Source organism: Lynx canadensis, chromosome A1, assembly GCF_007474595.2.
Source record: "Lynx canadensis isolate LIC74 chromosome A1, mLynCan4.pri.v2, whole genome shotgun sequence".
NCBI classification, from domain to species: Eukaryota; Metazoa; Chordata; class Mammalia; order Carnivora; family Felidae; genus Lynx; species Lynx canadensis.
Genome location: NC_044303.2, coordinates 26,549,292 through 26,573,275, shown reverse-complemented (window position 1 = coordinate 26,573,275; position 23,984 = coordinate 26,549,292).

The following is a 23,984-nucleotide window of genomic DNA, read 5'->3' as shown; positions in this document are numbered from 1 at the left end:
TGATTACATCAGACCCATTTTGATAATCCAGTATAATCTCTCCATGTTAAGATTAGCTGGTTAGCAACTTTAATTGTCCTTCGTCATGTAACAGAATGTATTCCTAGGTTCTGGGAATTACAGGAGGGCATCTTTGTGGGGCATTATTCTGCCTATCATAAGGTTCACAGGTTTCATCAGACAGCCCAAGGTGTCCATGACATAAAAAGTCTAACGCTGTGTCTACACCCTGGTCCAACCCATGTTTGCCTGGTGCTGGCTGTCCTGCTGAATTGTGCCAGCCTCACTCTGGCTACCTCTGCAATCAACCTGGACAGAAACCCTGTGAGAGGCGCATCCTCTTTCTGGCCTGACCAGCTCTTTGGTCTTCGACATCAGCTCATTATCCCCCTCTCTGCCTGACATAGGAACTCCTCCTCCATAAGCCTCCAGTTCATTATTTGTCCCAAATTGTGGCTCTCATTCTGTTTTTGAGTCATTTACTTTTCTATTTCTCCAGTTGGACCATGAGCTCCTTTAGAACATGACTGAATCTCTTTCACTGTATGTCTCCATCCTGTATCCTAACTGTATCCAAACCATCATAAGAAGTTATGTTCTGTGGTATGAATACATGAACCAGAACTTCATAAAAGGGAAAATAGAAACTAGAGGAATTTAAGAAGCATACTACAACTACATCTAAGGTCAAAAACAAAAGATATTTATAAAAATGCTTCTACTTCTGGGCTGACTTTACAATACATTTCACTGTGGGTTGTCCTAGAGCCCAGATTTGTTACCTAATTCTAGACTGTGCCCAAACCAAATCTTGGGAATCCTGGGGTCTGAGAGAGGAAATTACATGGACTTTAATGCAAAGGGTCCCAGCCAAAGTCTCTGGGAGCCATTTTACAGTGGGTAACACCAGGCAATGGCCCAGCTTCCCCCTCAATTTTGTTATGGCCAAGGCAAGACCCTATCCTGGACTTGTGGATATTACAGGGACAGGGGACATGGATATGCCTCCTTCATTGGCATAAAACAAACTGGAAACACCTATAAGCTCTCAGAAATCCCAGAACATGGAACAAAGAAGGGACTGAAAGTCTAAAGTAGGATAGGCTAGATTTTGGAACTTTCTGTTGTTACTGGAATGTGAAGTCTTAACCTTTGCATCTGGGGATTATGCCCTAGATTAAGTACAGGGATAGCCTAGTTTTATAGAAAACCTTTACTGTTGAAAATAGTTATTAAAATGAGAAGGTCAGCACGTGGTGCTTCGAACTAGAGCCTTAAATGAGAGTTCAGTAATACCCTCAAGTTTCATTGCCACTAAGCTTCATGAGAATATAACAGCCTTGAAGATACACCGTCCTATATTTCTTTGCCTGATGACTTTAATTGCTATTTTCCTCAATAAAATTGTATGCAGTGCTGAACTGTCAATGATCTTTGGTCTAAAAGTCAAGATCCCTGGATCTAGCCATAGTTTTCCCTGTAGCCAGAAATACGATGCTAGCAAATTATTTAATGTCATTTGAAGAGCTTTTTAAAAATTGAGGTGTCTAGGGCCCCAGGAACACACTTTTTGCATCAGACATGTCATTGAATATCACTGTATATTGAACAAATGCCTGATGATTCTTACCATCAGAAGGCCACTAGAATAAGTAACTACATTCTGGTAGTGGATGTGTTCACCTCCCAAAAGAAAAGCACCAGGACTCTTTGTGCTTAAAGTAACAAGGCATCAAGGGGTCGACTTTGATTTTGCTTCCGTTGGTAAACAACTAGGTAGTACAAACAGCATTTTCTTGCAATAGTCTCTTTAATAAATGGCAAATGTTTTTCTTCTGGCAATCAATACTGGGGATTAGTTTGCTTTCTATCTTGCAGAGATCTGGAATAAAATTACATTTGAAGTCTTCCTCCACAAAAACAAGTTTACCAAATATCTATCCTTCCAGCAAACCACTGAGATTTAAATTGCACTTTAATATTATTATTCCATCTTCCAGTTTAGCCAGAAGATTTTTGTGGGAATAAAAATATGAAACCTGAGGGAAGGGGTGAGGTGGGAGGGAAGCAATTTCACAGCTTCAGCAGGCAAGAATTGGCATGCTAACCCATATTTGCAGTGTTTCTTCCTGCTCACTAAGGTTAAACCAGAAAACAGTTTCTTCTGGTCACTTTTATATCCTTCTTGTTTTTGTCCCTCTTGTGCTGGAAGTCTGAACCCAGAGAATAGACTTAATTTCTGTGCTGTTGATTGAAAAAGCAAAAGTTGGGGCACCTGGGTGGCTCAGTCGGTTGGGCGTCCGACTTCGGCTCAGGTCATGATCTCACACTCTGTGAGTTCGAGCCCCGCGTCGGGCTCTGTGCTGACAGCTCGGAGCCTGGAGCCTGCTTCCGATTCTGTGTCTCCCTCTCTCTCTGCCCCTCCCCTGTTCATGCTCTGTCTCTCTGTCTCAAAAATAAATAAAAACATTAAAAAAAAAAAGAAAAAGAAAAAGTATGCTAAGTGCCATAGGTACTTTTATCTAAGAAGACTGATTGCATCTTTTTTTTTCCTGCTGAAGAAATAAGGAAAAACAAGAGAAATATGTGAAATGAACTTATCTAAGTCTACACCGTGATCACACATGTGCATTTGCGTGCATATACCCACAAACATAAACTAAGCTCAAGTTAGCATCCTCCAGGTTACGATGGGAGGCCAGGAGCATTCCCTATATACTCTGGCAAGTGAGTACATAAGGATGCAGGGGAATGGCTGGCAAATTGCCTTATGTTCTTTTCTCTGATATTAGCCTGGCTGGTGTGTGGAGACCCTTGGATAGTGCTGTTACAGGTACTGAACTCAAGCCCTGTGAAGCCTGTCAGGCTGACGGATGGAAGTGCTCTCAAAAGTCTGTCAACCCTGCCTGTCAAACACCTGCCAAGCATCTTCAAATGGAAGACATGCCAGGCTGACTCAACAAAAAACTTAGCATCACCCGGTGGGAAAGGCTGCTGGAGGAAGTGAAGGAAGACAGAAGAGGGGAAATAGCTTTGGTTTTACGTGGGAAGAATCTGACTTGTTGGGTCTGATTTCTGGAAACAATCAAGGCAGGTTTTCTTGGTGTCATCGTAATCACCTTCTGTGCAAAGGGGGGGGGGGAGGCAGTAAGTGGCAACAATTAATTTGCATTATCAATGTATTTTTATTATTTTTTTTTCTTTCTAGGAATGCTTCTGACTCACAAAGCATGTTATATAGCCATCTGTTTTCCCTTAAAGATGAATTCTGTTACATTTATTCATCTCTGTCTCCTCAGAAGATGTATCAACGTTGCCAATATTGGGCATCTGTGTGTGTGAGGGAGAGTGGAGAGGGAGTGGGGGGAGCATTTGGTGGTTTACTTTTCTATACAGGTTAAGTGTTGTGTCACTTGAGGGAACCCTTGGAAGTTCTCTTGCTTTCTGGTCTCCAAACTCCAGTGTCCATTCTCACGTAGGACCAGATGCTGTGTAGAAATCTGAGCCAAAACTTAACTTACCCTGGGGGCTTAGATGGGAAAGAACTTTCCGAAGGTGGTACTGAGGGATTCATGCAAACGAAAACCCTGAAGGAGGTCTGGGTTCTTCTCTGGTTTGGCACTGTTTTTAGAAGGCACTTCACTTATCCACTCAGTTTTTATTTTATTTTATTTTTTATTTTTCTTAAAAAATGTAGTGTGCTCTCCCTCTTTTTGAAAAAAAAAAAAGAGGCAAAAAATTAACACAATCATGTTCTGCTTTTCTACTCTCTGGTTTCTCCTTTTTGCTTACTTCCTACCCTCTAATAGAAGACAAATATTCTCACCTCCTTTATCCATGTATTCAACAGTTTCAGCTAATCTCTGAGCAGGCAAAAGTTTGCATATGTGTAGCTGGGCGAAGTGGACATGCCCGTTGAGGATCTGGCTTACAGTGTCTGCTCCAAGACTGTCCTCTAGAGTTAAGTTGTGTCTGAAGCCAGGAGAGGAAGACACCTGTTTGGGAAGTGCTAAAATAAGCGGCTTATAACTCAGTCCTTTCATCTTTTAGTTTTGGCCCCCAAGGACACTGGGCCCTCCCATTTTCTGTACATGCCTGACCAATGAACTCCCAGATCAGAGCGGGCAACAGAGGAGTAACATGGTATCTATGTACATACCAAGCTTTGGGGTGCCTGCCAGGCCACAATCCTGAGACCACCGACTCCACTCCCCACTCCCAACAAAACGTAGCATTGCGTTCTGTGCAGAATAAGGACTGAACAGTGTTTGTTGAGTCCATGACAAAATGGATGAAAAAAAATGAATCAACTTGTTTATAGTGCCTCTGCCCCACTGCATTTAGTCTGGGTGAAGACGAGCCAGGAGACCTCTCTGACAAGAAATGAAAACCAGCAGTCATTTTTTTTTTATGTTATAGAGAACAAACAAGGGGACCTGAGGCAAAGCCCTCATGCAAAGCCCCTGAGCTCCCTGGGCGCTGATAATGATGAGGGTTAGAGGTAATGTCGGTAGCCCAGAGCCCCGAGAAAGGAGGCTTCTTGGGATCCTGGGGCTCTTCAGCTCATTAGCTTGGACAACCTTCACAGCAGGATTAGTGGTCAAGAAGGCAGTGGGTCAGAGGAGCAGAAATTCTCAGTTCCACTCAGGATTTGGTGATACGGTTTACGGAAGAGCCATCTTTGTAAATGGTGAAAGGGTAAAGAATGGTTGTTACTAGAGATTTTGTGGGCTCACCCTGAGAAATGGATTTGAGCTCTGGCTGTGGAGATAGGGCTGAATGGAGGTTTAATTTCCAAAACCATGAATTCAAGTTTTGTAATAGCATGCAGTGTTCTAATGCCTAACCTTTGGATGCTGCCACTTGGATCTTTCCTGACCTGTTACGTCTTGTTGAAGATAGGCGCCTTCAGGAATTATCTGTCTGGTAGCTCCTTGCCTACTTACAAACTTCCATGGGCACATAGTTGCTTCTGTAATTTCTGTAGGAAATCCACAAGCCATATGACAATTAGCACCTCACTGTTCTTTATAGAGATTAGCAATGTGGAAACACTATTATTTTTACCATCTGAGTCCAAAGAGGCATCTGAGAATCTATAATAGGATATACTAAATGTAACACAACAGAGGAGCAATTCGTCTTTCAAGGACATATTTGCTTATCAACTCTCTGGAGGGGCTGTGAGGAAAGCCTCTGTGTTTTGGACCTTTATTTTCTCCAGCTAAGCACATTTTTGTGTGCTTAGAGTAGCTCACCCACTTGTGCTCATTTAAGTTTTAAATTTAAATTTTAAAATTAAATTTTAGCATTTAAAACTTGTCCTAAAGCTTCTGTACTCCTTGAAATGTTTTCAGAAAACCACATTCTATATCTTTTCACTTTGGTTGGCTCTGCCAGAGCTTGTTTGAAACCATAATAAACCATATATGTGATCTCTGTTTCTTATTTGCACACTGTCATATTTCTCCATTTAGGCTAACCTTTGTTTCTGTCCCAGGTAGGCAAAGACGTTTCTTTGCTTTTGCCATGATCTAGGACGCATGTTCTGTACATGGCAGATGACATTAATGGTATCCAACCGATCAACAAGATAAGGGGTCAAATTTAAGTTGACAGAGAAAAAATGAGACATGAAGTCCTGAACGGTGTGTGAAAAAAAGGGCACAGAGTTACCTGAGTGAACTATATTCTGTTTAAAGGTCCTTGTTCAAATGTAACAGAGAACAGCAGTGACTCAGTGCATTAGCATTACCATCTGATGGATATTTGGCCATTTCCTGCTTGGGGCTCTCTGTCCAGCTCCTAGAGGACATATGCCCCCCAGACTTCAAGTTCCCATTAGAAGGGAAGTACATCTCTAAAAAAAAAAAAAAAATACAGTTTCCAGAAATATAATGTAACTAAATAAAATCCAGTACTGAAGGCAGGAAAAAAGGCCAGCCTCCTGGTGCTTAGTTGAAATAGCTCCTACAGCACACGGGACACATTTTGTTCAGTTCTTCCATGGAAGACAGATTGGAAAAATGAGAAGCAGTTGAGTTTGAGAAATTAATTATTGTTTTTGTCAAATGCCTTAACGCTTTAAATGTAGGATTAGATGGACATCATCTAGGGACCAGGAACTGAGGGGCAGCATGGACAGAGGAGGAAACAAAAGCAAAATGTTCTTGAGTCAGTCATTTGATCAGTTCTCCCGGACAAAGGACAATCTTGTGTCGTAAGCATTCAGGGTTATAAGTGCAAGATGTGTTCATTCTACATTCTCATGTACACCAGGGGCATAATCTGACCCAGGTGTAACCCAACCTGGGAATAAAAAAGGTGCTTATAACAGGAATTAATTATACTTGTCTGGAATTTTTCCCCTCATTCCTGTTGTGGGATTTAATTAATCCTTAGGCAGAGGTCAGACACTTCAAGGCAAATGCCATAGAAGGGCAAAGAATTATCTTAATATGGGTTACAGTTAGATACAGGCAGTTTTCACTTTATTACTATTATCAATTGTTTAAAGAACTCTACTGAATGATTTCATTGTATGCGTGCCTTGAGGCTTTCTAGAACAATTTGGAAAGTACATTATCAAATAAACCACAAGATTATTAAAATGACTCTAAACAGCATGAACCCAATTTTCAGCAGACATTGTAATACCCATATTTACTCATATTTCATCCACTTATATAATTATCCACACACCATATTTTGAGGACAAAATTTATTAAAATTTGTTCCCACCTAATTATCTCACCTCCTCCTTAACCTCCCTTTCCTTTTTCCTGTACTTTATTTCTATGGAGCAACTTTCTGGCTTCTAGCAAAAGCCCAAAGGAGAACCTAAGAATTAGAGGCTGAGTGATCTAGATGAAAGTACCAGAATCCCTCCTTCACATGCTTTCCTTTTAGTACATCTACTTTTTCCCATCAAGGAATACCTTTTGAAGAAAATAGAGTGGGTTTGCTGTCACCGCGGTCGGCAGAGGATTAAATTCAAAGTTTCTTCCTACTGCTCTTTGATTGCTTGATTCTTACCTGTTTCTGCCCCCATGTTCCCTGAAGCATTCGAAGCTGGGCTGGAATGAAGCTGGGCTCTGGTAACTGCCAGTGAGCAAGGTTAGAAAGGGGCAAAATGAATAGCAGCTCCTCTGTGGGGGCATCTGCATCTGGCTCCAACCCATCGTGGTCCTAGCGGGTACAGGAACAGATCTGAGTTGATTTGCCTGGAAAGGTTGCCTGGTAACATGTTTTGGACCTAACATACTAAAGTAATAAATACGAAATTTGAAAGAAAAGGACATTTGCAGTCATGTTGAATCACTTCATAAATGCATTTTCTTCTGGGGTGCCTGGGTGGCTCCGTCGGTTAAGCATCTGACTTCGGCTCAGGTCACGATCTCGCGGTCCGTGAGTTCGAACCCCGCGTCAGGCTCTGTGCTGACAGCTCAGAGCCTGGAGCCTGTTTCAGATTCTGTGTCTCCCTCTCTCTGACCCTCCCCCGTTCATGCTCTGTCTCTCTCTGTCTCAAAAATAAATAAGCGTTAAAAAATTTAAAAAAAATGCATTTTCTTCTTCTTCTTTTCTAAGTTTTCTTGCTTTTTTGTCTCTCTCTCATATTAATCATCATAGGTATATTTCAAATCAAGATCTCTATCACAGTCTCTTCCTCATGTCTAGACAAAATGTTGGATATGGGAGGATGGTTATGTAGCAGGATTCTCACACATAGAGTTGTGACACTGGGGCTTTTTTTTTTTTTTCCAGGAAGCAACTTTATTTGTGCTGGCACGGCTCATTTGGGTTTGTACCCAAAGAACTGAGCCCCAAACACCACATGGTGTATTTTTTAAATAAATGTTCTACTTTTTTGTCTCCCATATATGGTAACATACAAACATGCAGTCTGATTAAGTGGGCTCATGTTACAAGGTGGTGAGGGAGGTTGTCACATACGCAGTTCTGCCTTGAGGTGTTGCCTTGAGGTGTTTTTGTTTTTTGTTTTTCTTTCCTTAGGGAGAGATCCCTACCACGGTTTGTCATAAGAACACAAAATAACTAGCCTGGCTACACTGCTGGCATAGAAAGAGTGCTAGATTGGTAGCCAGACCACCAGTGTTCAAGTTCCTGCTTTGCTACTACAAATAACTACACAGTTTATTCAGTTGTGAATGGGTATAATGCGATACTTAAAATCTCTATTTCACAATGAAATGAGACAAATGTTGTATAAAATTTAACAAGGGAATACATACTATATAACATAGTGTTTCAACTATACTTAAATTAAAAATAAACAAAAAATGCATGCTACAGAAACGTGAAGTATAGTTCATGGTAAAGAGCAGTGTCATAACTTGATCTTGTGTTTGCTTGTTTGTTTGTTTTTGTTTGTTTCTTCTATTTACCAAACAAATAATAATAGCCAATATTTGTCTCAAGCACTGTGGTAAGTGGTTTGCATGTATTTATTTATATAATTATTCGGTATTATTACCATCTCCGTTTCACAGATGAGGAAACAAGGACACAGAGAGCTAAAGCCAAGTTGCCCAGGGTCACAGAGGTGGTAATGGGGGCCTGCAGTGAGTTGCATTTTGTCCGCTACAAACATATCTCCAAGCCCTAACCCCCTCGTACCTGTGCAGGTGACCTAAATTGGAAAAGAGTCTTTGCAGATAGTTACCCTATTTAAAAAAGGGCCTTTCTATTAAGTTGAGGATCTTGAAACAAGGTACTTCTGGATTAGGGTGGGCCCCTAAATCCAGTGTGAGTGTCTTTATAAGAGATAGAATGGACATACAGACACATGGAGACATATGTGAACTTGGGGGCAGAGATTGGAGTGGCCCTGGAAATGTCCAGGGCCACCAGAAGCTGGAAGAGGCAAGGAAGGATCCTTCCCTACTGCCTCTGCTGACACCTTGATTTAGGACTTGTAGGGTACAGAACTATGAAAAGGTCTGTCATTTTAAGCCACCCAGTTTGAGGTAATTTGTTATGGTAATTTGTGGGAAACTATGAACAGGGCCCTAAGATTCAAACAGTGCGAGCATGATTCCAGAATATGAGCACTTGATTATTTTCTTTTCTTTTACTTTTTTAAAAAATATAAGTAAATTATCCAAGTGGATGTGATATGGTTATTTTGGTGAAATGAAATGGTTAATTGTGGGAGTGTGCTCTTGTACAAGTTGAGATGTTAAAATCATTGTTATATGAGCATGGGGCTGTAGGAACTCTTAGTTTTTGAAAATGTCTGGTCCAGAGTAGCCTAGGATAAATTTTAAAAGATAAAAATAAGAATACCTTTCAAAATGAGAACATAGTGTATCAACACTGAACAAAGATGAAGTTCCTTAACAAACCCAATAAAAGCAGAACACAAGAACTTTCTACCTAATGAGCTGAGATTGTCAGTTTTAGATCAGTGTTGTCTCATGTACTTAGAAGAGAAACACTATCTGTTTCTTAGAGGTATTGGGTTTCCTGAGCTGGACTAAAACTTTTCTGAACCATCTAGCATGTCCTAGCCATGGTTAACATATTTTTATTCATGTATAAATTTGTGTTCTGTAAAATATTCTCTCCACTTCCACTCATTTGTAAATACACTGTTACAAGGACTTTAAAACTTTAATTCTTTGGAAGATGTGGTATACAATGGAGTATTACTCAGCAATCAAAAAGAATAAAATCTTGCCATTTGCAACTACGTGGATGGAACTGGAGGGTATTATGCTAAGTGAAATTAATCAGAGAAAGACAAAAATCATATGACTTCACTCATATGAGGACTTTAAGAGACAAAACAGATGAACATAAGAGAAGGGAAACAAAAATAATATAAAAACGGGGAGGGGGACAAAACAGAAGAGACTCATAAATATAGAGAACAAACTGAGGGTTACGGGAGGGGTTGTGGGAAGGGGGATGGGCTAAATGGGTAAGGGGCTAACGAAGCTACTCTTGAAATCATTGTTGCACTATATGCTAATTTGGATATAAATTTAAAAAATAAAAAAATTAAATTAAAAAAAATTTAATTCTTCGGAGGTTGAGGAAACCTCTGGGTGAAGGCTGCTGCCTCTTCTCTTGCTGGGCCTCTTGGGCATCAGCCTTGCACAATGACATCCCAGCTAGATAGCTCAGGAATCAGCTGTTCCACATGCCTCCCTTACCTTTCCCTGAGACCAAAGATCCTCAGGAGATGAGGAAGTAATGAGGAAGTAAACACCACAGCTGGGACCCCAACCCATCTTTGGAAGCATCTAGAGCAGCTACTAAGCTTTGTTTTTTTATGCTCAGTAAAACTGAGTTTGTTTGAGCTAATTCTCTACCTCCAGCTCTGATATCTCTTCTAAGCTCTGATCCCACATTTGTGACTATTGGTCCTAAAGCTCCCCCTTGGTTTTCTGCCAGGTCTGTTGGATTCATATGTCCTTAGTGTAGTGTCTCCTTCTCCCTTCCCAACTGGACCCAAACCTGGGCCTTCCTTGAATTATTCATGCTGTTAAGGGTAACACCATTCTCCTTGGAATTAAGGCTCACAGGTTTTCTATCATCTTTGATTCTGATCCCCATTGGGATCAGATGAATGTGCTTCCAATCAATTACCAGGGCTGTTAATTATACTACTCCATAGCATCTCTCATTTCCAAATTGTCCTCTCCATTTCCACTGCCATTACCTGCCAAGTTATGACAGTCTCCTGCCTAAGATTAGGGCAACAGCCTTTTGCTTGGGGCCCAAATGTGTTTTTTTCCCACTTAATATACCTCTGCAGTCATGATTTGCTTGTGCTCTAAAATTTCCCACTTCTCTCTCTCATCTACAAGATAAGTTTTACATTTCTTAGCTGGTTTCTGATGTCCCTTTACAGTTTGGTCTCAGAATGCCTTTTCATACTGGTCCCTGCTACTGCCCTCCCTTTGCACAGCCAGACTTCAGTATCTCCTCTGTCTGCAATTCAGAAAGTGAGCTATTCACTGCTCATTTCCCTGACTCCTTTTACTCTGTGTCCACAGCATGTAGAATCAGGTCTCCCCTTTTCTGCACGTTTGAATTTTATCCCACACAAACATCTCTCAGATGCTACCTCTCCCAGGATTCCAGCACCACTACCCAAGGTAGAGGTAAAGTGCTAGATGCCAAGAACGCAGACAAAACAAGAACATTTTCTTGAGTTTTTTATAACAGTGAGGAGGCAGACAACTGAATCTGGAGTGATATGAAATTAGATGCTTTGGGTACTGCATGAAGGCCATCTGACCTCAGGTTGGTGGAGAGGAAACAGGGAGAACAAATGTGGGGCTTCAGACAAGAGCTGGTAACAGGGCAGGCATTCAGCTGCTCTGATGCCCCAGCTGCCGAGCCCCGTTTCTGGGGTCTCCGCAGGATCCAGCCTGACAGGAGGTCTGTTTCAGCACTTGTTTCAGCACTTTGGCCCACATCCATTTGGATTGGTCAGCGTTCGCCATTTTATTTATTAAATATTTTACATTCCCAACACCCACCCCCGCCAGCCTGTTTCACTCACAACCAGTGCAAGGTTGGGATTGGCAGAGATGGTGGCAGAAAGAATAAAACTCCCTTTGACCAGGGCTTCATCCAACACTTCCCAACGTGGTTACTCTTTTAGGGCTGATGCCCTGCTCTGGAGCGGCTGCTTCGTGATCACAGAAATCCTGTGTTGTGTCCTTTCCCCAGAAAGTGTTTCTCATCCTCATCATTTCTCATTATTCTGCCATTTCCAACATTTCTGCATTTCTTCTTGTTTCTTGTGCGTTCAAGACCCTGTTTTAGGCTTCCAGTTCTCGGACGTACCATCAATAAGGGCAGTGAAGTCACTGAGTCTCACATATTTGACCCATGACTTAATTATGTTTTCAGCAGGAAGGCACTCACCTCTTTTCTTCCAGAAAACAGAATTTCTTTCTGATGCCACGTCTTGCTCCAGTCATTGGCATTCCCCCTCTGTGTCCTCTCCACCAAACCTGGACTCCTAACGTCCAAGCAAATCCAGAGACCGGGCTGAAATCACTAAAAGAGTTACTGTTTGAGTTGACAGTCTCACTATTGTCCGCTGAAACATTACCGGTAAGTTCAGGTGGCAGCTGGAGAACACAGCTGAGAAAAGGTTTCCATTATCAGAGGCCTCAGTGATAGGTTTTCATTATCAGGGTTCGGAGGGGCTGGAAACACAAACAGGTTGAGTCTTGGTGAGGTCAAACATCAACTGATTCTCTCAGCACACTGTCAACACCATGGGCTTGCCAAGTTTCTTGTACAAAACGCTGCTGTTTTTCTCTAAAGCAGTTTATGTGCTCAGCAGTAAAGCCGACGCAAACTCACAGTTCATTTTTATGCCATATTTGGGGACTCGACCTGTGTGATCCAGAGGCCTGGATGGTTGGGCACAAACCTTTCATTGGTTAAAGCCCTACATGTCTTGTAAGTTCAACCAGGTCCCGAAGCCCCTTCCCCCACCCCGGCTAACTCTTGAGCTTTGCTAATTAGCCGTGCTGATCATTGCTTCCCACTGGCTTGTCCCCTTTCCCTGCCCCATTCTGGAGTGGAAAGGCAGGCCTGGGACTCCTGGTCTCTGGCTTGCTGGTACCTGATCATTTCACAGAGCATTTTTGGCTAGGCGAAAACAAATTCAACACAACAAAACAACACCCAAACTCAAGGAAGCATAGGGTAAAATGTTGCATGTGTGTAATCAGTCCCTATGTCTTAGGGGTGTTGCAGATTGAGTTCCTGTCTTGTTTTCATGTCACTTTTGAAGCTTTTTTGCTCCAGTCTGTATTCATCTAGTTCTGCTTCCTCCTTGAGGTTGGAGCTAAAGCTCCCAGCTCTCACTTGTAGCTGTTCCAGAGATGTTTCTCCTGTGTTATCTATCTATCTATCTATCTATCTATCTATCTATCTATTTTTATCCTTTGTTTGGCTTCAGAATTCTCTCATAGTTCTCTTGGTCTATGCCTTATTCTATTTGTAGGGTACCTGGTATTTACTATAAGCAACTAACTTGATAGCAAATACTATGTACAGTAGTGGGGTCGTCTGTTCCCTTTTATTTGCAGTTGCAGCTAAAAGTAGCACCTAATAAATTAAGCATTTCTAGCAGAATAGCCTGCTTTCACATCATTTTGTCAAAATGACTCTCCATGAGTGAGGTAATCAAGGCAGGTTTTTGTAGACCACCTGTTTGCTATCACTGCTTCTTAGAAGCATGTTTTTTATTCTTGATCCTTAGATAACAAAATACTTTAATAATTTGGAGCTATCCTAAGATATTTAAAGCACTTTTTGTTCTGGAATTTAAATCCCCGAGTTAAATTTTTCTGTATTGAAGTATAATACACATATAACATTATATTAGTTTCAGGTGTACAACATAATGACTTAATATTTGTATATATTACAAAATGACCACCACAATAAATCAGTCATCGTACATAGTTACAAATGTTTTTTTCTTGTAACGAGAATTTTTAAGATCCACTCTCTTGGAAACTTTCAATTATGCAACAGAGTTATTATGAACTATAGTCACATGCTGTGCATTGTATCTCCAGGAGATATATATATATACATATACATATATACATATATATATATATACATATACATATATATATATACATACAGGATATATATGCCATATATATATATATATATATATATATATATATATATATACAGGATATATATGCCATATATATATATAGATATATATATATTCCAAGCAGACCAATTCCAAACTGACCTTCACAGGTGTCTCTGTGCGTGATGCCTACCCCATATTTTCCACGGTGGCTAACACTGTTTTCATCTGGCCTGCACCAAAGTAGAAGTACCAGTGTTATTCTTCGCTATTCTTTTTTTCTTTAAACTGCCACATTCCATTTGAGGCCAGTTCTGCAGATTTTGCTTCTAAAATGTCTCCATGTAAGTCTCCCTTTTCCAAGTCAGCGATCCCACCTTGGTCGGGGCTTTCATCACCCTCACCTGCACAAGTGGAGCCACCTGCTGATGGTGCCCATGTGACCCATCTCACCACCCACCCGCTCCTGCCTCCTCAGGGCTCTGGTCCCGCACTTATCTTAATGTTGTGCCTTACTTCTGCCGGTTTCTCTGCCCTCAATGTGCTTCTCAGCCGAAAACATCCCCATTCAAAACTGCTTCACAGCTTTTTTGGAGAGTGGCAAGATAGGAAAACAAAATAAAGCAAGCAGTACAAACAGCCCAAGAACGGAAGTCATTCTAATTCCGACGCCACTTTCTCAGAGTCCTGCCGGAGTCCGTGGGGGCAGGGCAGGCAGTATCTTCCTGGTGCTTCGACAAGGCTGGCCAGACACTGGATGCGTCTCTCACAGGCTTTGAAGTTTGTCGTCTATGGCAAGACAGGGACCATGTCTCACCCACCCTTCTGTCCTTCTTTTCCAATCCATGGTTCACACGTCCATGGTGGGCAGGTCATGATGTGTCCAGGAGGCCTCCGTTTGACTAGCAGCTAGCTGTCTCTGCTCTCCTGAGGCTCAGGCTGACTCCTCAGTGCCTGGAAGAGAGATGCATTTTCCTATGTGAGGCACACGTCCTTCCTTTACATTCTCTAAGCCATGCACTTTCTGTTGCCCTGTTGTTTCTTTACTGGAAATTTCCATGATTCCTGACTAAAACGCCTTTATTTCCTCCAGAATCTGTTCTATGTCTGATATGACCATAGATTCTTGCTCTCTGCCTGGCATTGCGATCTGCAAACTTTTGGAGAGAACTTGTTGAAAATGCACACTTCTGTGGCTTGCCCCCAAATATTGTGATTAATATCCCAGGAAACTGTGATAGATGCTTTCCCATTCACATCTGGAGTAGAGAAAGGGCATCCATCGTTTGCTTCACCAGAGAACCCACACCATTAGTTTTACTCTGTCCCTGCTCCTCCCCAAACCAATCCTGATGGCCAGAGTGATGTGTGGGCTGTAGCCATCCAAGCTGTTAATTTGTCTGCATAACTTAAAGGGCTTAGCATCTTTAATCAAACTGACAGAATTTAATTGGCTTTGTGTAAGTCTGGTAATGAAGTGATAACATTTGGGGCCCTAAATGTTTAAGGAGAAAGAAATACCATCGGTTCAAGAGTAACAACACATTTCCATGGTAGTGGCAGACTTCCAGAATTGGCCTGCCAAGCCACACAATTTAGAGGCCTTATGGTATTGTATTATCGAAGGTCCGCTAAGTCAAGAGCAGGGTGTGTCAAATTGATCACAAAGGTCTCAGGAGGTGCTCGAGAAGAGTATAGATTCCTAGACCCTCTCTTAGTGATTCTAATTCAGTAGGTCGAGTGAGACTGGATATAAAATAGAAAAATCTGCATTTCTAATGAAATCTCTGGGTGATTCTTATGATCAAGCAAGCCCAGGGAACAATGTTGCAAAGAAAGTAACTGAATTACTCTGTGGTAGAAAGAATAAGAACACATCAAGATCCAGGGAGAGCTTTAGCACAGATACTCATTAGTAGGTGCAAAATCCACAGGAGGCTTCCACTCCCTGGGTGGTAGTCCCTCTCCACACACGTACTAGTTTCAGCCCAGTTTGGTCTAAGAATTTTGACAGTCTCCTTAGGCTTAAATCAAAGCTTTGGGATAATTGTTCAGACTTTCAGATTCTTCCCCTTTCCTTGGAACTCTCTCCAAGGTTGTTTGGGTAATGGGGGGAGGGGGCAGGGGGCAGGTGGTGGTTCAAATAAACCTCAGGGCATGGGGAGAAGGCGACCCCTGGCCTGGTGCTGAACTTGACTGAGTGCTGGCTGTCCCCTGCTAAAGGGAATTGGGCCCGTTTTGTTGTCGGTGTCTGTGGCCAATTGTCACAGACTAGGAGTCTGGAGTTCTTGCTTGTCCAGCAAGAGAGCGGATGCAGAATTGAATAGAAGAGAGGCTAATGTCCAGGAGGAGACAAGACCCCCTGAACAGGAGTTTTGCCTCCGTATTTATTGAGCTCACAAGATATTACCCACGTGGTGAACATGAAGAAAACAAGATTTTACACATGTGAATGTGGAGAAAACACTGAGACAGTAATCATTAACTTGTGTGTGTAAGAAGCAAAGGGTCTGGGTGACAAGTGGAGTTTGTGATCAAGGTACATTGGTGCCAGATGGAAAGTAATTTCCTGCAGGTGACAACAAATTACTCATGATCCCATTACAATATATCGCTAGCTGACCTTGGGCGCTTTGGCCCACTATGGTGGCTTTCCGCCCTAAGCTTTTTCCAATCCATTTATGTAAGTAGAACCCATTTCCCCACAGCCAATGACCTCCCGATTTTTCTTTCTTGACTGGCTCTGGCCCAGGTCTTCTCCTTGCTGACTTTTCTGCTCTTGGCTTTCCCTCACATGTAGATAGCTCCAAGTCTTTCCACATTTGGCATGCGGCCCCTGGCCACGATAGCTTCTGTAGGCTTATCTGTCCTACCTTTACTTCAGCCCCATGATGTCAGGCCCTAAAGTTCCCAGCCTATTGTCTGTGCTACACAGAAGCTGCAGGAGGTTTAGAAACAACATCAGACCCATTTTCTGCTTGGGCATGCTGTCTACCTTCTTCACTGTGATGGCTTCTGTGAGGGAAAGGGGTAGGAAGCAGAAGCCCCTCTACCCCCATTGTTTCTCGTAGCCTGTCCAGGGGACCTTCTGGTTTTACACTGAATTGCCAGGGTGGGAATATCAAGTTATGACTTCCCATCATTTCCTGCCACGCGCATCCCCGCACCCCTCCCACCCCCACAGTCTCTCAGATTGATAAGGGTATGGTCTTCCTGTGACTTCCTCCTCCTGCTTTCCCAGGCCTTTTGTATACAAAACAATGATTTTATCCTCCCAATCAGCTTCTTAATTAAATGGGGCAAAATTAATTTAGGAACTCCTTTCCCTTTGACAATACCCAGCTCTCTAGCTGATGGTCTTGCTGCAAAAATCCTAACTGGATTATCAGAGGGGTATTTGTCAACTTTTCTGTAACTCCTGCACCAGCCCCCTCTGCCCACCAGTCCTGCCTTTGCCCCTGGGGGCCTCATCTGGCCCAAAGATGGAGGTCATATAGTCAGAAAAATCTGGTAAAAGTTTAAAAATATTGACCATCCTGATGGAATAAAAAGTTTTGCTTTTTCAGTTTTCCATCTCAAATAGGCAACTTTTACTTCCCACAATCTTCATTTGATACCAGTTTCTGAAACACTCTGATATTAGATTCTTTAATATTTCCTTTTTTTCCTCCCCCAAGAAAATGTTTTAAATGTGAAATCACAATAAAGATGATCTGAGTTGTTTGTTTTTTATTTTTTGTTTTTTTTTTTTTCTCAACAGGGATGAGTTGTGAAAAGAACACTGAATTTGGCATCAGATCGCTTAGGTCCAAATCCATGCCCTCTGACTTCTGGGCTTCAGTTATAACATCTCTGTTTTGGGATAATGAGGAACTTCTTGGGGGCGGTTGTGAAAATTATTGGAAAGGGCGGTGTGGATATTCTTGGAAAACTTTAACTCACGTTGGAGATTTTTTAAATTATAAAAAAAAAAATAAGTTCTAGTGTATGTATGGCTGTAAAGTACCAAGTCCACGGTACAAGTAAAGATAATTTCTGGGAGTAACCCTAGGTTTTCTCTGCTCTATATTAGCTCCCTGGTGCCAAATTATGGGCATCTTCAAGACCCTCATGTTTTTCTTTAACTGCCTGGAAACACCCTTCCTGGGGAGGTCCCAGATCTCAGCTCTTCGTGACCTTTTCATTAAATAACAGTTGCCTCTCTGGGGCACTTGGGTGGCTCAGTCGGTTAGGCATCCGACTTGGGCTCAGGTCATGATCTCACAGTTCGTGAGTTTGAGCTCCGCTTTGGGCTCTGTGCTGACAGCTCAGAGCCTGGAGCCTGCTTCGGATTCTGTGTCTTCCTCTCTCTCTGCCCCTCCCCCGCTCGTGCTCTGTCTTTCTCTGTCTCTCAAAAATAAGTAAATGTTAAAAAAAATTTTTTTTTTTAATTTTTTTTTTTCAACGTTTATTTATTTTTGGGACAGAGAGAGACAGAGCACGAACGAGGGAGGGGCAGAGAGAGAGGGAGACACAGAATCGGAAACAGGCTCCAGGCTCCGAGCCATCAGCCCAGAGCCTGAGGCGGGGCTCGAACTCACGGACCGCGAGACCGTGACCTGGCTGAAGTCGGACGCTTAACCGACTGCGCCACCCAGGCGCCCCTAAAAAAATTTTTTTAATTAAAAAAATAAATAACAGTTACCTCTCTATGGACCATTTGTTGGCCAAAAATAGGTTCATTCAGTAGATCAGGTATTTTAGGAATCTTAGCTTCAGCAAAAGGTCAGGAATTATTGGCTCATGTAGCCTGCTTCCCCCACCCCCCACCCCCCACCCCCTGCCCTGTGCCTAGCCAATCTCTCCACATCTCTACGCTGTTTCCCTACAGTCAGACACCCTCCTTGTAGTTGCCTCCGTGAGTTTCATCCAGATTTACACCGGTAGGCCTGCAACCCCAGGTGAAAGAGAGTTTCTCACGTCTGGTAGCTACAAAGAATGTCCACGTTTTCCTGACGTGTGTCTCCTTCCCAACTCTAAGCCAATTCCTGTGGCCAAGGAGAAAGAATGGAAAGTGATGATTTAACTAGCCTGGAGTAGCAGCAGTGTATGCACTGGCGGAGAGTCCTGAGAGGAAAATCAAGGTGCTGTTACACAAGTGGGGGATGAACATCAAACAGGCAAAAATAACAGATGCCACCACATTGGCTAATGTATAGTGGAACCTGGGCCAGTGTCTTGCGTTTGCCAGGATATTCAGCCTTTGGACCCCTTAGAAGTGTATGAGTCTCCATAGGCAATTTCTGCCTCATTGGAGATAGACAGAGGAAGTGTTTTGAGGTCTATAAGCCCCAGTTTCCCCAGGTGTATAGGTAGAAATACTTTGCTGACAAGAGTGGAAGGTATTCATTGTTACTCATTGCTATTCACTATACTTTCTTACTCATCATTATGTCTAGCCACTAGCAGATGCTTGGTACATGAATGAAGCTCACTCATTACATGCTTGTGGAGTGAATGGATAAATAAGTGAATATATGTTTATTGTAAGGATTTGAGATGTGTTGTCATAAATTTTTCAGGCCCCCTCGTTTCATTTACTTTAAATTGCATAAGGTTTTGTGTTGATGTATTCTGTCCCATGCTGAACACCTTTATGGTTATGTAATCTAGTGTTCTGGAAAAATCAAAGCATTGAAATGGTTCACCACTGAGAGACATGCAATTGAAGGAAAAAGTCTCGAAGGTTACAACAAAACTCCCGTGTTGGGAATAATATTATCATTTGATCTAGCCAATAGTGCTATGGTTTAGTTATTAATATCATTGGTTTCGATTTTAAATGTGCAAGATACTAATTTAACAGAGCTTATTGTAAAACATCAACACCAAATATACGTTTGCACAAAGCACCACCCCTCTTAAACTGAATTTGCTTTCTTAGATTTCAAATTGATATTAAATTAAGGATAGATCACTTTTAACTTCCAGATTGCCTAAATATATCCTGTAGCAAGTTGACTGTATCAGTTATATATTGCTGCATAATAATCTATTCTAAAATTTAGTTGCTTAAAACACAATATATTTTGCTCATAAATCTGCAATTGTGTCAAGGCTCAGCAGGGATAACTCCTCTGCTCCAAATGGGGGTCAGCTCGCGTAGCTTGACTGAGGGCTGGGGGGTCCACTTTCATGGTAGCTCATTCACACAGATGTGAAGTTGGTGCTCCCTGTTAGCTAGAAGGCTAGCCGAGACTATGGGCCAGGGACCTCGGTTCTTTTCATGTGGGTCTCTTTCTGTGCTGTTTGGGTTTCCTTGTAATGTGGTTTTTGGGTCTCAAGTATGAGCCTCCTGACAGACAAGAAGTGAAATCTCAGTATCTTTAAGACCTAGGTATGAAATTAGCATAGTACCTCTTTCTCTGAATTCTGTTAGTTAAGCAGTCATAAAGCTCCAGACTTATGGAGAGGTGATATAAACCTATCTTTCCATAAGAATGTCAAAAAGTTTTATGTCCATTCTTTATAAATACCACAGTGAACTGAATTTGACTCTTATCCATGTAAATGAAGTTTCACTGATACATTGAATTGCGATAATATCAATTTTGTAAGAATATCAGAACTAGTTCAGCTTCTTAGAATATGAGACCTCTTCCCTTTGATTCAAGAAATCTGGCTCCAGGGAGGCATGGGTGGCTCAGTCAGTTGAGAGTCCAACTGTTGATTTCAGCTCAGGTCATGATCCCAGGGTTGTGGGATCGAGCCCCACATCAGGTTCCACACTGAGCATGGAGCCTGCTTAAGACTGACTCTCTCTCTCTCTCTCTCTCTCTCTTTCCCTCCCACCTCTTCCTCTGCCTCTCTCCCCTGCTAGTGCTTTCTCTCTCTCTCTTAAAAAAAAAAAAGAAAAAAGAAAGAAAAGAAATCTGGCTCTTGTTACCGTTCTCCAATGAAACCATTCCCAAGATGTATAAGTTTCCCTTTGGGAGCTGTGTTGATGAATGCTCACAGGTCAAGGTGGCCCTGATCACTGTACTCAGCTGGAATTTGGCTCATGGCTGTAACACCCTTCACCGCAGCTAACGTGAGAGCTCAGCTTGCCAAGAGACTTGTCAGCCAAGTAATGCCTACTCTTGTATGAAAAATAGCCCCTAACTTGGAACGCTTCAGTTCTTACCAGAAAATTGTTCAAAACAATTCAAATGTGAACTCTTTATGGTACCTCTTTACTTGAGTTATTAGGGGTGTGGTTGGGGAAGCATAAAGTAAACAGGTGAACAGCTTCCTGAGAAAACAGTGGGACAGTGGGACTATTCAGAGCATTCCCAGGAAACATAACCCTTTAGGTAATGTTGGATCTCCTCCTGGGAAAAGATTTCAGAGATCATATAATCTGTACTTCTCCTGCCAGGGAATTATGCCAAGGTCAGGAGTACCACACAGACATAAGAATGGGACATAAGGGTAGGAGAGAATAGGGGTATATTTCTTCATACAACCAGAAAAGTTTAATGTGTCTTCCTAGTATATATTCATCTATCAGGCAAAGCTGTGCAATGGATTTTAGAAATACTTTCTGGGGACCCAGTATGATCTAGGATATAACAGAAAGAAATGTACGTTTTTATTCTACTTTTCTTGCTATTTCTCTACTGAGAAGATTCCCTCTGGGGGCTTCCTCATGTTGACAAAAAGCAGTTCTGGTCACTGTATTTGGTTAGCATGTGGTATCCAGACCCTGGAAATACTGCGGTCCTAGGGGCAGATGGGAAGGGTAATGTGACTATTGTCACTGACCTTTGTCTACTCCAAGATTTATGCAATGGAGGAGGAGTGAAATCCTGGAGATTCCTTCCCAAATGGAACCTTTTGTTTGTCAAAAATACTTGTTATTCTGGACATTGAGTAGGTAAAGTTTTTCTACATATATATAGGGAAGCACTCTCAGTATATATAAACTGCCACCCCCCAAATTTGGCCAAGATCAGATAATGCAGATTTTTATTTCTTACCCACTCTTTTCTCATGGTCGGATGCTCCCCTGGGATGTTCTATTCTTTGAGCACAAATGTATGCCAACATCCCTAAAAAAACTTGTTTGTTTCTTTGTGTGATGGTGGTGGAATGTCGCGCCCTCTTAAAAGTTGTAACACAACTTAGTTATAGTTCCCTTTCAAGAAATACCCCCAGCCAGTTTGTCAAGGAAACTGGAAAGAAATCAAGGTTGAGACTATTGTTAATTGGTTTTTAATTAATAAGTCTGAGAAACCTATCATTATGAGGAATTGGTTCTTGGAGTCATACCAAATTTATTCAAAAACAGGAAGTAAATAGTCTTACTACCTTTGAAACATAAATTGTCCCAGTATCTTCAAACTTGAATATACTTTGAATCTACCTCCAAAGATTTCTTATATAAATGAATTTGTTGTATCTGCTTTTAACCTTATGCATTTCTTGTGCTAATGCATTTCTATTTCAACCTGCTAACTATTATTCTTTTAAATGTCCGATTTCACAATGCAGTACATAAAGGAGGGCTGTACATTTCATTACTATTTTGAAAGTTGTAAGTGGCATTTGCCTGTGACACCTGTTGGCTTGGTCACTGGGTTTTCTTCTTCCTTGTGTTAATATGGACACATAAGACCCAGAAGTTGCATCTTCAAGTTAGTTGGTCAGTCTTCTCAGACGGAGGGGGACCTTTCTTTTCTCACTGGGACATAAATTTCTACATTATTTTTGTTTCAACTCTTGTTTCAAACATCTGTCCTATGCTTCAAGGCTTTAGACTTTTTTTTTCTCCAGTTTTCCCTAGAAGACCACTCTCTACTATGTTTTTCAAATCTTCTTTTTCATTTTATCTAGAACATGAGATGAGAGTTTTGCCTTCTTCATGACTAGTCTTTCCATATCCTGGTCTTTCTTTTGTTTATCCTGGTTGTCTTACAATTACTTTTATGAATCCTGAGTTGGGCCCTCTGTCTCTTTCTTATAGCAGGGAGGTATAGACTGATGAGTAGCCTGTAGACATGGGATTGGGGATGACATATTTATACTTAAGAAATTTACATGATCAGACTGGGGGTGTCTTTTGGATTAAACCACAGGTGCTATATATCAGGCAAGTGTGAATTCTTTCCAGGAAGCTTGCTTTTATTGTCTATAGAGAGGGGATGCTGAGGTAAAGGTCCCAATGATGAAGATGGATACCTACAAAGGATAAAATAAAAGCACTGTATTCCATGGTTATGAAAATCTGAAGAGGAAAAGACTAGTCATCAGAGAAAGAACTTGAACTAGGGTGGAGGTCAAGGGTGAGGTGAGGTCATAGTGTTCTGATCACAAAACCTGGAAGATGGAGCAAATTGATACTAATGACACAGAAAGGGATTAACATTTAAAAAATTTAAAAATATTAAAAATTTTTAAATTAAAAAATTAAGAAATTTAAAAAAAATAAGAAAGGAATTACCATTAGACTCCCACAAAGAAGAGTGCATCTGGAGTTGCACAGGAAAGAGTATCTCTGGAACGGGAACAAGAGAGAGGTTGAAATTAGAGAAAGCCAGGCTTGGGAGTATACTCCGCTGACCCAGCAACCGGCCGCACGCCTATAATGTAAGCCTCCAGGTAGTTCATCACCTTGAAACAGCAAGGGCTCCAAGAGAAAGTAAAGTAACAGAGCAAACAAGTCAACGTTTGAAGTTGAGTTTTAAGTCCCGACTATGCTCTTCACAGCTGGCTAGTCTCTATAGAAAAGGAAAATTGGGGAGCGCAGTGATTCAGGGGGTCCTAGGCAGATACTATTCATTATTCTTCTTTCATTTCTGCTTCATTTTGCTGTGTTCTCTAATGTTGAATCATCTATAATAATCAGAGGAATTCTCGCACTTTTCTCCTGTCCCCCACTTTGAGACACCGTAAAGATAAAGTGACCCACAATACCTAGAAATACCTAGAAGTGTTCTTCAAGCAGAGAAGCACAAAAGCTGACTACGCCCCATCTGAACTGGGATTGGCTTTCTAGGATGCTCTGTTGCCTTTAGTTCTCACGTTCTGGTTATAGTAAGATAAAGTAGACCCTGAGTGTAACATCATTTTTGGGTGGTATATTTTTCAACAAACATTTCCTGAGCCTGCACGAGGCAGTTGGACCTGGACCAAATAATAGAGCTACAAAGATGAAGACCTGAGCAGGGCTGCAGGGGAGGCTGGTGGAGCCTGAAGTCACTGTGATTTTCGGGGCTTTCTTTAAGAAAAAAAACACCTCATGTTACACATAAACTGAAGTATCAAAGAGAAATTTTATTCAGAAGGAGGAAAGAAATTCCAAGAAATTCCAAATTTTAAAAATCTGACATATACCTCAAGTATCAAAAAATCCAGA